The sequence below is a fragment of the Chenopodium quinoa genome, unplaced genomic scaffold, assembly GCF_001683475.1.
Source record: "Chenopodium quinoa cultivar QQ74 unplaced genomic scaffold, ASM168347v1, whole genome shotgun sequence".
Taxonomy (NCBI): domain Eukaryota; kingdom Viridiplantae; phylum Streptophyta; class Magnoliopsida; order Caryophyllales; family Amaranthaceae; genus Chenopodium; species Chenopodium quinoa.
This window is the reverse complement of record NW_018743787.1, coordinates 981,721-996,196: the sequence shown is the minus strand read 5'-3', so window position 1 is coordinate 996,196 and position 14,476 is coordinate 981,721.

The window sequence follows — 14,476 nt, the reverse complement described above, 5'->3', positions numbered from 1 at the left end:
GTGAAGTCTTTCCTTAGTTGCTTCTTAGATCCTTGGTTATCTATGGCTAAAACTTCACTGAGATCAAAGGTACTAACATTGTTACTAGAGTGGGCGTTTTCGGAAGAAGAAGGATTGTCGTTCTTCTTTCCTTTCCAACCACCGTGGTTACTATTGTTAGTAGCTTTTTGCTTTGCCAGGTCATCTTCTATTTCAATTCCGATGTCATAAACGTCCTTGAAAGTATTCAAATTGTGTTGATATTTTAAGTGCTTCGAATACTTTTCTTGGAGATTCTTGATAAACATCCTCACAGATTCCTTTTCGGTGGGGACTTCAATCATCTTAGAGGAAGTTTCCCTCCACTTATTAAAGAAAGAAGTAAAACCTTCATTCTCCTTTTGTCTTAGCATCTCAAGTTTTCTATGATCGGTTTCAACTTGGATATTGCACTTGTACCTATCAACAAAAGCGTTTGCTATCGATTCCCAGGTAGAGGTTTTCTCCTTGTCAAGGGAGAAGAAACATTGTTGGCAAACGGTTTCAAGAGATAGCGGGAACAGAGAGGGGAAAACCTTCTTATCGATACCCTTAATGGTCATTATAGTTTCAAAAGCTCTTAGATGGAAATAAGGGTTATCTCTTGCCTTGAATTTTGGGATGTCGTTGGCATTGAACTTCTGCGGAAGAAGATCTTTGTCCACCGAGACCCCTTGTGATGTAAGCTCTTGAAACTTGTAATCGCTAGACAACTTGCTTAGGCTCTCTTGCACGAGGTCCATCTGTTGTAGCTTCACGGGATCATCAACCTTGAGGGTGAGTAGCTTCAGTGTTTCAGTCATGGTAACCAATTGGTTCCTAAGCTCATTGACTTCTTCTTGAGTTGCCATTATCTTCTTAGCCTTCCTCTTTTGACGAATCGGTTTATCAAAAAGCGAAAATTGAATAAAGAGGTTTTCCTTGATCAATCGCCCTTCTCTCCTCGACCAAGTACTGTGGGAAAGGAATTTGGGAATACTTATTGTTAATTATTTGACTCAAACTTTATTCAACATGCAATGGATGGAGGAGGTGAAGAAAGATCGGAAGAGAATGTGAAAGAAGATTTAGATGGAGGGATATGAAGAATTAGGAATAAAATGTACCCCCCAACTCAAATGACGGAAAGACCGACTCATGCATGGACCTAAGACATGGCCCTGGTGATGTGTACTCAAAGTGTGTGCTAATACTAGTGAGTGTAGGGGACATGTTAAGACTCGTGTCATGACCATGGGACGTAGTGCCTAAACTCGAATATTGATTCAATTAAGAATTATTGCCAGCAAAATTAACCGAATTAAACGAGAAACTGACTGATTAGACATTAGGTGATGACTCGACAAATAATCCGAACTGTCGGCCAAGCGACAGGACTAGCGTCACAATATGGTGGTTGGAGCCAGACTTATTAGTAAATGTCTGGCGCTACACACCATACAGTGGCCCTACAGCCCAGATTTTGGCACCAATATTGGAGTCTCGATCTGGGTTTGTTTTCGATATTATTAGTCAACTGGGGTATGCCTAAAGTCGTACTAGGTCAATTCCGATTAAAAGAAGAAAAAAGCTTTATTGACTCGAATTAATTAATTAATTAATTAATTAGGCAAAGTTCTTTAAGTCATTAATTATAATCTCAACACAAATCAACAAACGTTAGGAGGAGCATAGAATATATATGCACAACAAATAATGCACAATTAGTCAAGTAGGCACAACATGATGCAATGAGTTCGCAACCTAACCATGGCTCTAGTTCTCTAAAGTTCGGGATATGGTTTAGTCAAACAGGGTCCATGGTTAATTGTTCAGATGTATCGCGTAGAAGCCTAACCGTGAATGGTTAACGCGTGTGGATAGAACACCGCGAGTTTTAGAAAAAACTCACTTCCATGGTTTGGTGAATTCAACATCTCAGATGTACCCTTTGTTGCCAGGAGCGTTCAATCGGGTAGATAGAGCATGAATTCCCAGAGGGTTATGTCCATATGTAGAACACATATGGGTTTCAGAAAAGTGAGAAAAAATTCAATCAGGAAGCAGGAACGAGCAAACAATACGCAAAACCGGTCGAAATTAGAACGCATATTTCTGGATCGGTATTGGGAGAAATTGGCGCCAGCAAACAGAGACTGGCGCCAACTTTTAACTGTAGCGCCTGGCGCCAATACTGGCGTCTGGCGCTACGGCAAAAAGTGTGGCACCAAGCTCTGGCCCCTGACGCTACTTCCCACATGCCTCAGCAGCTTTCTGTGCTCTATAAAATCATCCAGTTTCGCGCGGTGTTATTTCAGTCCTAATTGTGAAAGACGTTTCTCAAATTTCCTACGTGTAAAATCCTATGTTTTTGACTCATTACGGATGGTCTTTCCAACGAGAACCTTTTTATGCATATGACAATAATGTTAATCAAAATTACGCACATGAAATACTTAGAACTTTTCGAGTCTCATCCACTCATTCTAAATCATTGCCGAAACAAATTCAGGAATTAAAATAGAAATCCTCCCCAGTGGAGTCGCCAAAAACTGTACGGAATATTTTCAAGCCTTAAAAATCCCACTAGCTTGAACCCCACTGTGGTCATACACTAAAGTACGGTGGCGTCCAAAAGGGAAGAAGATAGAGCAAAAGAGTCGCCAACAAGTTTTTAAGGAACTTGTAAACCGTTCACGAGGTAAAGGTTACACCCCTTAACGATCCAAGAGATCGCCAACTCCATAAGATCATGAACCAAATAAGGGTTCGGGGATGATGGTACAAATCCAACCTAAAAGAGATTGAACCTGCCCTAATAATAGGCCTCTACTTTATTCTGCTCGTATTCATGTGCGCTTTCTGACTAACATACAATCAATAGGATTAACCCTAAACTTGTTTATCTATGTTGGTTGAATATTAATGCACAAATAAACTATTATTGGCGATCACTTGAATTATAATCACAATTAACCTAACAAGATTATTAATTATCTTATTAAGCGTGATTGCAAATACCAATTCCCTTTAACCTGCAATAAAAGGTGATCAAGCAATAACAATAATAAAATAATATGCATATCAAGCAACATAATAAATAATCATAATAAATCATAATCATAATCATAAATATTAGAAAGAACATAGGAAGCATCATACTTTATCATACTTAAAATTAAAGATACCCTAGACATGATACTAGGAATCATAAATAACAATCTAAGCATGATATCTACATCATAAATCAATTAAACCATTAAAGTACTTACTTGGATGCCTCGTACCTCTTTCTAATTACAAAATACACACGTTAGTAACTTCAAGGAAAATAATAATCAAAATAATTAAATAATTGAAAGAGAGATTTGGGACCAAACCCTCAGAAATTAAACCTTTCACGTCTAGGGCGAAGGCAACTTCGAATATGGCTAGGTGCTTCTAGATCTTGTGAATGCGGAATTTTGTATGAAAAGCAAGGTTTAGAAAAGAATGCTAAAAGATTAGTGTTATTGAAAATTGATGAATGAATGATGAAGATGAAGAGAGTTGATGAATAATTTCGTAAAGAGATTGTTGATGAATGATGATTGTAGATGGTGAAGATAGATGGTGAATTCGTCCATGAAAACTGAGTTTTGATACGATATTTATAGAGAAAAACATCCAAAAAAGATAATTTATCAAAACAGAGTCTGAAGACCACAGAACCACCTTGGCGCCAGCCCTGGCTCATTGGCGCCAAGACTAGTGGCTAGCGTCAGGCGCCAATGGCTGGCGTCTAGCGTCAATCCTGGTTCCAGGCGCCAAGGCCTGGGGTTGGACGCCAAACCGACTTTTAACGCGTTTTCGAAATTCTGATAAAATCCCCGTACTGGAAGATAAAATAATATAATTTTAGTCAAAAATGCTATTTGATCTTGATTAAAACTCTGAAAAATCCTAATTGAATTAAGAATGATAAGAACCTTCTAGAATGTTCTAGAAGACCAAAACCATTCCTAATTACATTAGGAATGATAAATCATATTAGGCCCTCCCCTAGATCATTGGGCTGTACTTAAAACTCAAACCGGGCCCAGTTTAGTAAATTGGCCATAACTACCTCAATATTCATTGGAATTGGGCTTATAATATATCGTTGGAAAGGTCTTTGCAAGCCCCATCCAACTACACCACTATTGGACCCATATCATGGACCAACCAAACTGGATTGGCTGTTTTCTTTAAATAAAGTTTTCAAAAACAGAGAGAAGAGAAAAGAAATAAAACTTTCCGCAACACTAGAACTTTCCACACTTTCGTTTCATTCGATATTGATTCGACGTGAAAGGCACTCATCACTGGGTTTGGTTTTGGGGAGACACAAATGGGTGTCTACACACACCTTGGGGGCTTACCTAGGGTCTTGAGGCTTTGTCCTCTTCTTCTATAAACATTAGCCTAACCACGTTACAACCCTTAAAAAGACCTTTTTGAGGTATACATACTTGTGCGAGGTTCGGCTAGAGCTACGTTCGGCCTGATTCCTAACGGATACGTAGGCAACCTCACATCGAGGTGCGGCCGTAATAAACATGCATTCATATTCAAATTTGCACACACACACCGTGATCATATCAAGGGATCTCCTATGCTTATCCCTATTTACTTAGAGCTAGACTTGGGGGCTTGATCCCTATATCATTAGCTTACCTAGCCTAAGAGTCACCACCATTTGACTCTTTTAAAAACAATATTTTCCCACACACTTAGCCTTTGCGGCCTAACTTTAGAATCACTGTCACACACCGCACATATACATGACCAAGTATACTTCCTTTAGGAACCCTTTGTCATGGAATCTTAACACACCGTTGAAGCATGCCTTGTCATATCAAAATCTCTTATCAGTCATAAATTGTCATTGCATCACGAAGTATGAAGTGCTTAGCCTCCGCACCTAAGTTGCCTAAATACTTTAATTATCGAGTCAACTAGGATAGTCTAAGATGTTACAATCCTTGCACCTTGAGAGATAGTATCAAACAACATTGGACTAAGCTCATTCAACATGCACCTTTAAAACTTTGATTCTTTTTTTCACATCTTTCTTTTTCGGGAGAAATTCGGTACCCTCCACAAAAATGACGGAAAATTTTTGCTTTTCGAGTCGCACGATCACATTACAATGCACACACGAGTCATGTACACATTGAGTCATGTCGTATCATATCACCTTAATTTGAGTCTAACACATGTGTCAAAAACTTTGAGTCGAGTCAACCTCGAGTCAATCACAGCGAGTGAAGTTTATACCTTGAGTCGTGTCAAGTTAATGAGTCAAGAGACATTAAACCTTAGGTCAACCCTAAGATAATTAAAGAGATTAGCAAAGTTCTATTATAAAAAATAAATACAGGTGCAGCAGAATAGGGAAGACTCTACTCCAGCGCCAGACGAAAACATCTAGCGTATGGCAATAGTTTTTAGCGCTTGGCGCTAGATCTCAGCGTGTGGCGGAAAAGTTAATTCTTGACGCCAGAGATATTTCAGCAGCGACAGAGCTCGAAGCCTCTCAAAAAGGTGATTTCGACCTCATACAGCAATTTCGGGCTCCTTGGTACGCCAGTTTGCCCCTTTAAGCAATTTGACATGATTAAGTAGTCAGTTTGATTACAATCACAATAAGTGATCGACCTGATGAAAGATCGTCTCACTTAGCTTAAAGCGCCTAAGAATTGGCTCATCAAGGAGACACCTTCATACTGGTTTTAGCGGAAGCAAAGTTCAAGCGAGCTTTAGAGATCGACAAGCGTTGGTCTTCGGAAATTTTTCTTCAGAATATTATCATCGAAGCTCTTTTGTTCAGAGACACGTGAACAATTCTTTCAAGCTCTTTTGTTCCAGAGGCGCGTGGGCATATCATTCAAAGCTCTTTTTTCAGAGTCGCGTGGACATTTCCATCAAGCTCTTTTGCTTAGAGACGCGTGGGCATCCTATAATCAAGCTCTTTGTTCAAAGACGCGTGGACATATCATTCAAAGCTCCTTTGCTTAGAGACGCATGAACATTTCCATCAAGCTCTTTTTCTGAGAGACGCCTGGGCATCGTATTATCAAGCACTATTGTTCAGAGACGCGTGGACACATCATTCAGAAGGACATATAAAAAAAAGCTATTTGTTCAGAGGCGCGTGAACATATAAAAAAAAAGAAGCTCTTTGTTCAGAGACGCGTTGACACATCATTCAGAAGTTCATATTCAAAAATAAAGAAGCTCTATTGTACAGAGGCGCGTGGACATATAAAAAAAAAGAAGCTCTTTGTTCATAGACGAGTAAACATCAAAACAGCAAGATGGCGTTCCCTAGATTGTGGAGAGTTGTCATAAACAACTGAAGGTTATTTTAAGCGAAGTAATCTTCGATCATGTTCCCTTAGACGTGGAAGATGGTCATAAAGTGGAAGAGGATTGTTTCAAGCTAAGCAATCTTCGATAGTATTCCCTTGGACGTGGAGTATTATCAAAGCGGAAGAGGATCGTTTCAAGCGAAGCAATCTTCTATATTGGAGTCAGTTACAAGCGTAGCAGTTTTCAAGCGGGATGGAATTCACTTGGCAGGAGGTCATCAAAACAACAATAAAGCAGCAGCAAATTGGTTACTTTTAGAGACGTGTGCTCGACGGTACAAGATACGCGTTTCTTAACTCTTTTATCTGTTTAACTAACGCTGGTTTGCAGGTATCGGCGTTACAAGAGTGATTTGGGATACTTTGAATTTTGTTTTTGAATCATAATCGAATGAAGTGAAAGTGTGGAAAGTTTAGTGATGCGGATAGTTTTAATTTCTCTTCTCTTCTCTCTATTTTTGAAAACTTATTTTAAGAAAACAGCCAATCCAGTTTGGTTGGTCCATGATATGGGTAAAAAAGTAGTGTAATTGGATGGGGCTTGACAAGAGCTTTCCTACGATATATTATAAGCCCAATTCCGATGAATATTGTGGAAGTTATGGCCAATTTACTGAACTGGGCCCGGTTTGAGCCTTATATGCGGCCCAATGATCTAGGGGAGGGCCTAATATGGATTTATCATCCTAATGCAATTAGGAATGGTTTTAGTCTACTAGATTCTTCTAGAAGGTTCTTTTCATTCCTAATTCAATTAGCATTGATAAATTGACTTTTGTTGACTTTTTATAGTTTTAATTAAAATCAAAGAACGTTTTTTTAGGGAGATACGATTTTATCCTCTTGTACGGCAATTTCTATCTGATTTAAAGAAAATGCGTGAATTTCTGAATCAGCGCCAAACGCCAGCTGTAGCGCCTAGCGCTACGCTTGGCGCCTGACGCTAGCATTGGCGCCTGGCGCTAATGTTGGCGTCTGGCGCCAATAGCCAGCGTTTGCGCCAACATGGTTTTATGTGCACCAGAACTCTGTTTTGATATTTTATATTTTTGGCTGATTTTCTCTATAAATAATGTGCTAAAAACTCCGTTTTCGATAATCAACTTCCATATTATCAATTCTCATCAATTCTTATTCACCAATTTTTCTCATCAACTCTCATCAAGATTTCCTTGTTCTCTATCTCTCTCTTTTCTAAACTAGCCTTTTAAATATCAAAATTCCGCATTCATTAGATCTAGAAATACCTAGCCATATTCAAAGTTGCCTTCGCCCTAGACGTGAAAGGTTTAATTTCTGAGGGTTTGGTCCCAAATCTCTCTTTCAATTATTTAATTTAGTTGTTTGTTTAATATTATTTTCCTTGAAGTTACTAACGCGTGTATTTTGTTATTAGAAAGAGGTACGAGGCATCCAAGTAAGTGATTTAATTGTTTGCATTGATATTATGATATAGAAATCATGCTTAGATTGTTATTTTGATTCCTAATATCATTTTAGGATGTTTTATTGCTTCCTAGTATCATGTTTAGGGTAAAGAATAAATTCTTAATACAAGTATGATTAAAAGTATGATGCTTCCTATTTTCTTCCTAATATTTTTGTTAGTATCATGTTAGGATTAATGCTTTGATTTTTATTGTTAGTGACATGCTAGGGTTTGTTATTAATCTTGATAGTATCATGCCTAGGATCTTACCATTATTATGCTTTAACATTATTATGATTATTTTTATGATTTATGATTATAATTGTTTAGTTATTATTATAATGATTATTAATATGTTGTTTGATATTTATTGTTATTGCTTGATCACACCTTTTATGCATGTTTAAAGGGAATTTGTACTTGTAATCACGCTTAATAAAATATTTATTAATCTTGTTTAGAGTTAATTTGATTATAATTCAAGTGATCACCAATAATAGTTTATTTGTGCATTAATATTCAGCCAACATAGATAAACAGGTTTAGGTTTAATCCTATTGATTGCATGTTAATCAGAAAGCGCACATGAATACGATCAGAATAAAGTAGAGGCATGTTATTAGGGCAGGTTCAATCTCTTTTAGGTTGGATTTGTACCTTCATCCCTGAACTACCAGTCATGGTTCAAGACCTATTAGAGTTAATGATCTCTTGGATCGTTAAGGGGTGTAACCTTCACCTCGTGAACGGTTTACAAGTTCCTTAAAAAACTTGTTGGAAACTCTTTTGCTCTATCTTCTTCCCTTTTGGACACCACCGTACTTTAGTGTATGATCACAGTGGGGTTCAAGCTAGGGGTTTAACGCTTGAAATATTCCCTACAGAAGGGTTTCAAGGTTTTGCGATTGAGGGGAAGATGTGTTTAAGGGAGATGGTTCTTCTATGGAAATGTTTGTTTTTCTTTTCTTGGTTTTGGAGGTGATGACTTTCAAGTATTTAGATATTATGATTCACCAAACAATCACAACCAAATCACAAATTCAACTTCTTAAACACTCAAACCGCCAATCACTCCTTAATCAAACCTTGGTTCAACCGACCAACTTCAATCACAACCAAACTACCAAAAACCAACTTCAGCAATTCACAAGAAATACGCTCAAATATGCTACAAAAACATTACACAACACGATGTAGGCTATTATCAATCAACAAACAACACAAATAATCATCCAAAATTCAATATCAATCATCAAAATTAATAATACTACTATTCACAACCATGAAAAATCTAATACTTGCAACTATATGATGTAATAATGCAATTAAGAGTAAGAGAATATGATTACACCAAACATGGAGCAAGATTGAACAATTTTTTGCCACCAATTCCCTCAGTAATGAAAAACCCCAAATTTCTTCAACAATGGAGGACAGAGATTGGATATTGATATGGATGAAGGTAGTGTAATTTTTGTTGAAAATGATGAAAATATAGGAAGATTTTGATGATTTTTTATGAAATTTGGAGGAGTAGATGATGAAATTTGATGAGTATAGGTTAGGGTTTGTGCAGTTTGTGTGTTGATGGAAAGGAGTGCGTTCGAATTATGATAGGGAAGAAGGAGAAATGAGGAAAAGATAGGGGAAAGAAGAAGATAAGGGTCACGGCTACAGGGGTGCGCGCCCGCGCTTACGCTGATGCCTAGCACGCCCGCGCCTTGGCTTTAGTTTTCTAAAGTTTAGGATATGAGTTAGTCAAAGAGGGTCCATGTTTATGAGTTCGGATGCACCGCGGGGAAGCCTTACTTTTGGAAGGGTTGGCGTGAGTTAATGGGACCTCGCGAGTTAAACTCGCTTCCATGGTTTGGTGAATTCAACAACTCGGATGTACCCTTCGTTCCTAGGATCGTTCGATTGGGTAGATAGAGCATGAATTCCCGCAGGGTTATGGTCATATGTAGAAAACATATGGGTTTCGGAAAAAAGGAAAAAACTCAATCAAGAAGTAAAACCGAGCAAACCGTACTAGAAAACTAGTCACTAATTCCTACATGCATCGACAGCTTTCTGTTCTTGAATTTTTCATGTTTTTTTGTAGCATTATTTCGACTTTAGTTGTGAAAGATATTTCCCTAAATTCCTACGTGTAAAAATCCTATGTTTTTGACGCATTACGGATGGTCTTTCCAATGCGAACTGTTTCGGGGTTTATTGTGTCCCTCAGGAGAGTTACAACCCAAAGACTAGATTCAGCAAGGACGCCTGTACCTGCAAAACAAACGGAGCATCTAATGGTCGGTGGTCCGCCACCGAAGGTTAAGTTAGTACGAATTCGGAGTAAAACGTGCGGAAGATAAATTATCTGCTCAGTATCGAAGCTTAGGTGTTGTATGTTTCTTGAGAGTGACAGATCAGTAATGATGGGAACATGCCCTAATATATGGGGGAATGTCCCTATTAATAGGGACCTTGGGAAGTGTGCCCTCCCTAGGGTTTGATGACCTAGGGATTAGGGCACGCTTTTTTTAGGGACCCCGTGGGATTAGGGCCTTTAAAGCTGCCATTCCCAGGGGCATTATCTGCTTGACACGTGTCACCATCTGGAAGGTCCAAGATGGCGCTCCTTCTAGTGACACGTGTCATGCTCTGATTGGTCCACTTAGGGGTATTTAATACCACAAATCATTTGCCCCTAACAGGAGTTACGTGGCATGCCATGTGGCACTTGTAATAGGTGTCGGCCTCCGATTGGGCGAAAAGTTACTTTTATAATTCACCTTAATTTACGGTTTTTATCCCATATCTTTACCCCCTCTACAAATAGAAGGGTTGACCTCCCTTGGATTCACACTTGCGTAAATCTTTGGGAGACTCTTTGAACTTCTGACTTTCAAAGACTTTTGACTTCTTTAGCATCTGACACTTGGCCAGCTTGTCCGCCTATTCCAACAAACGTTCCAGACGAAGCGCCTCTTAGTTTCTTCTTCTAAGGTAACCGCCTGATTTTTTTTTTACTTATTTCTTTGCATTTTTCTTTTTCAAAAATGGTTTTCCAAACGCACCAGGCACGCCTAGATTAGTGATCAGTCAGTCACTAGGGACGGCTGAATCTAGAACTAGGAGTGTCGAATGCTCGTTCGAGAACTACCCTTTGAGTACATCTCCAAATCCGACAGTTTTTGTTCCCTTGCTGGACACGATGGCCAGAACCAAGAAGACGACTCGGAGATATAGGACATATGGTTCTTGGTACCAATCGGAAAGCGAGATGGTCTACTCGGATGGCTCAATTAGGGCGCCTGTCTCCAAGATTAGTAAAGACCCTCTTGGCAACATTAGTACCCCAAGCGACTCTTTCTTAGAAGAGTGTGATGATGAATATAGAACCCCTAGGAAGAGTGGATCAGTACCGGATGTTGAGATAGAGGAGGCCACTGCTGGCACCAGCCGAAAGGACCCCATCTTTGGGGAAAATTCTGAAGATGACTATGTGTCATCATCCTAAGACAGAGCCTCTGTTGAATCGAAGGAGGCACAACCCAATCTTAAGGATGCCCGAGAGTCCATCTCCGTTGAGAAGGGAAAGGCCGGGAAGAGTCGTCTGCTTCGCGGCGATATGAACGTGCAGGCGGGAAAAGATGACAGAAGACTTCGGAAAGTTTATTTCTGCCCATGTCATTGGACATGGCTTCTTGCTGTCCGTGCTGGATGCTGAGGACACAGTCACCTAGCCTGAGATGGCCAGATATGGTGACTAGTTTTTCGGATGCTATGAAGCATCCATCCAGGCAGGGCTGCGCTTCCCTCTCTATCCGGCTCTAGAGAGGATTTTGGACCAATACCAGCTGGGTGTTTGGCAAATAGCCCCCAATTCTTGGGCTAGCATTCAGGGCTACGTTGCCGCCTGTGAGATGTTGGAGGTGGAGCCCACCTTTGAGGCGTTTTCTCATATGCGTTATTTGAGTAGGACTCTAAACGCAAGTGGGGTCGGGCTAGTTCACTCTAACTAGCCATAAGCGTTATATGATGGCTCTAGGGAAAGAGAACAAATGGAAGGACTTAAGGTTAAAATTTTACATAATCTCTTCCCCAGATTTCCAAAACAACAGGCGGTACAACCGCTGGATCCAGGAACCGTCCCTCCTGGCTAGGAAGAAAGCCTTGGCGCATGTTCCCAGGCGAGCGCAGGAGGAGATTTTTGATCGGGGCCTTTTTATTGTGGTCGTCTGAGCAAACAAAGAGACGGGGGTTAAGGAGATAGCCCCCCTAAGTTACATTCCCCGATTTGAGTGGTTCTCTGACGGGACGTATTTGGCTGCCTGTAGCCTTAGTACAGAGAAGACGAGAGGTAGTTGGCCGCTTGAATTTATTCGCTTTGCTACCCATATTGATTTTTATTTGTCTAAGTTTCTAAATCTTGTTGTAGTTTTATGCTGACATAAAAATTTCAAAGCTTCCTGGCCACAAGAGGTCGGCTATCTTTGCTGCCTTCTACCGTTCGAACCTCAAATGAGCGGAAGAGCAACCGCCAGGCGACACTCCCTAGGCAAGAATTTGTTTAACTTAGAATTTTCCACTTCTTGGAATTTTTCACAAGATCTTACATGCAAACTCTTTTTCATGGTGTCTCATCAAAGCCTGCCCCCACCCCACAGCCGGATCCCAAGCTGCAAAAGCAGTTGGCTGGCAATGTCTCTCAGAGCCGCAAGAAGTACATCGCCAATAATCCGAAAAAGGGAACGGGCGCCTCTTCCCCCACTCAAACTCCATCCAAGCCAGATGCTCAACCAAGAGTGTGGAAGAGTGGCAAGTAGCCACTTAGTACTGCTGTCGGCTTAACAGGCGGCAGCGGAGCCGCAGGGGGAGAGGAAGGTAATACATCTGGCCATCCGGCCATACTAATCAATGATTAGGAATGGAACTGTCTTTTTCAAAGTTTTTACTTAGTTTATTGTGCTTGTATTAACAGATGCTCCAACGAGGCCGACTGTCCTTCAAATGGCCAAGCAAATGCTCAGGAAGCTTGATCCAGAGAACAAGGCGGCTGTAAAAGGAGTCGGCACCCTTGACCTTGATGCCATACTTGCGCTTCTCTGCGAGGTAAGACTTGTGTCTTTCAAATTGGTTGATGTTTTTACCGAATTGTTTCTGATATGTTCTTTTGTTTTGGTTGACTGCATGCTATGCTGCGCGTGAGTGGTCTTAAAAAAAACCACTCAACGATAAGACATGAGAGGTAAAGGCAGCGAATGCTCGGGCCGCCTCTTTCTTGGACAAAGCTTAGTTTAAGATTGCTCAAAATGAGATTCTGACACTTGATATGTTGTATTCCCAGGCATCGGCAAATATGCAAGTCTAGCAGAACTTGGACGCAGCAAGGCGACTAGTCTAGGGCGAGACTAGGTCGTTGAAAACTAATCTACCCTTGGTGAAAACAAAATTTATAATCTCTCAACACACCCCTACACAAAGAATAGAGTAAATCGAGGGTTAAACCACTAGGAATGGGAAATGAATGCTAAAGTCATAGCTAAGCTATTTCGAAGCAATAAAGTGAGGTGTGTGTATTCAAAGCAATCAAACAATCGAAATGAAATCAAATTTGACAAGCACTAGGGTTAGGATCCGCATGTACACGGATTGGACATAGCTAATTAGGATTAGAGATGACTAAGTCAAGTGTTGCGAGGGAAAATAAACTAAGCAATCAAGAGAGTAAGGTAGGCTAATCTCCTAGAGGTCAAGCTAGCGCCAACTACGAGAGACTCTAACTAGGAACCTTGAAAACCTACTCAATCGACAAAAGCAAACCACAAATCAATTTTTCGTATCAATGCAAGATTACAATGCATTCTAGTGTAAGAAATCAAAGTTAGCTACTCTTCAATTAATCACACACATACACTTAATCAATCAACCAATTTAATCACAACATCAACTCCATCAATTTCCCCTAATTAGCATCAATCCATCACTCATACATGCTTCACCATTCCCTTAGCAAGAGAACTACTCACAATCCATTGAAATTAAGATCAAAACTAATCTAATCAACAATTTCATCATCATCATGTCAATAGAACTAATTCAATCACAAATTCAAACTTGAACAATCAACAAAGCAATTGAAATGATAAGCTAAAAATTGCATTAAAGTAAAAGAAATCCTTACAAACTTGCTTCAATTAAATGGAGGAAATGCTAAAATTAACAATCTTCAATCATCAATCATCAATCAAGAACTTCTCTCTCTCTACAATCTAGAGTTTCTCTCTCTAAAATTCTAATTATAATTTCTAAATTAATTCTCTAAAATCTTCTCTAATCCTTCTCTCTCTAAAAATAGAAAGAAAATCTATATATAGTAAAACTAACTAAGAGAAGTTAGTTAGATTGTCCCCAAATAAACTCATGCAGATGCGACCAACCATAAGAGAGAGCGCGGTCGCGAAAATCTGGGTACGGAACAGGGACCAAGGCAGGCGCGGCCGCGCCATAGTCGCGTGCGCCCACGCCTGGGAGCAAGGCAGCCTTCTTCCCTATCATTTCGATGCTCCTCGTGCGTTTCAATTATTGCTCTTGATAAACACGAGATCTTGCAGTTTCTAAACTCCATGTTTGCGGGTTAAAGACTAGAAATCATGCCCTCACGGCT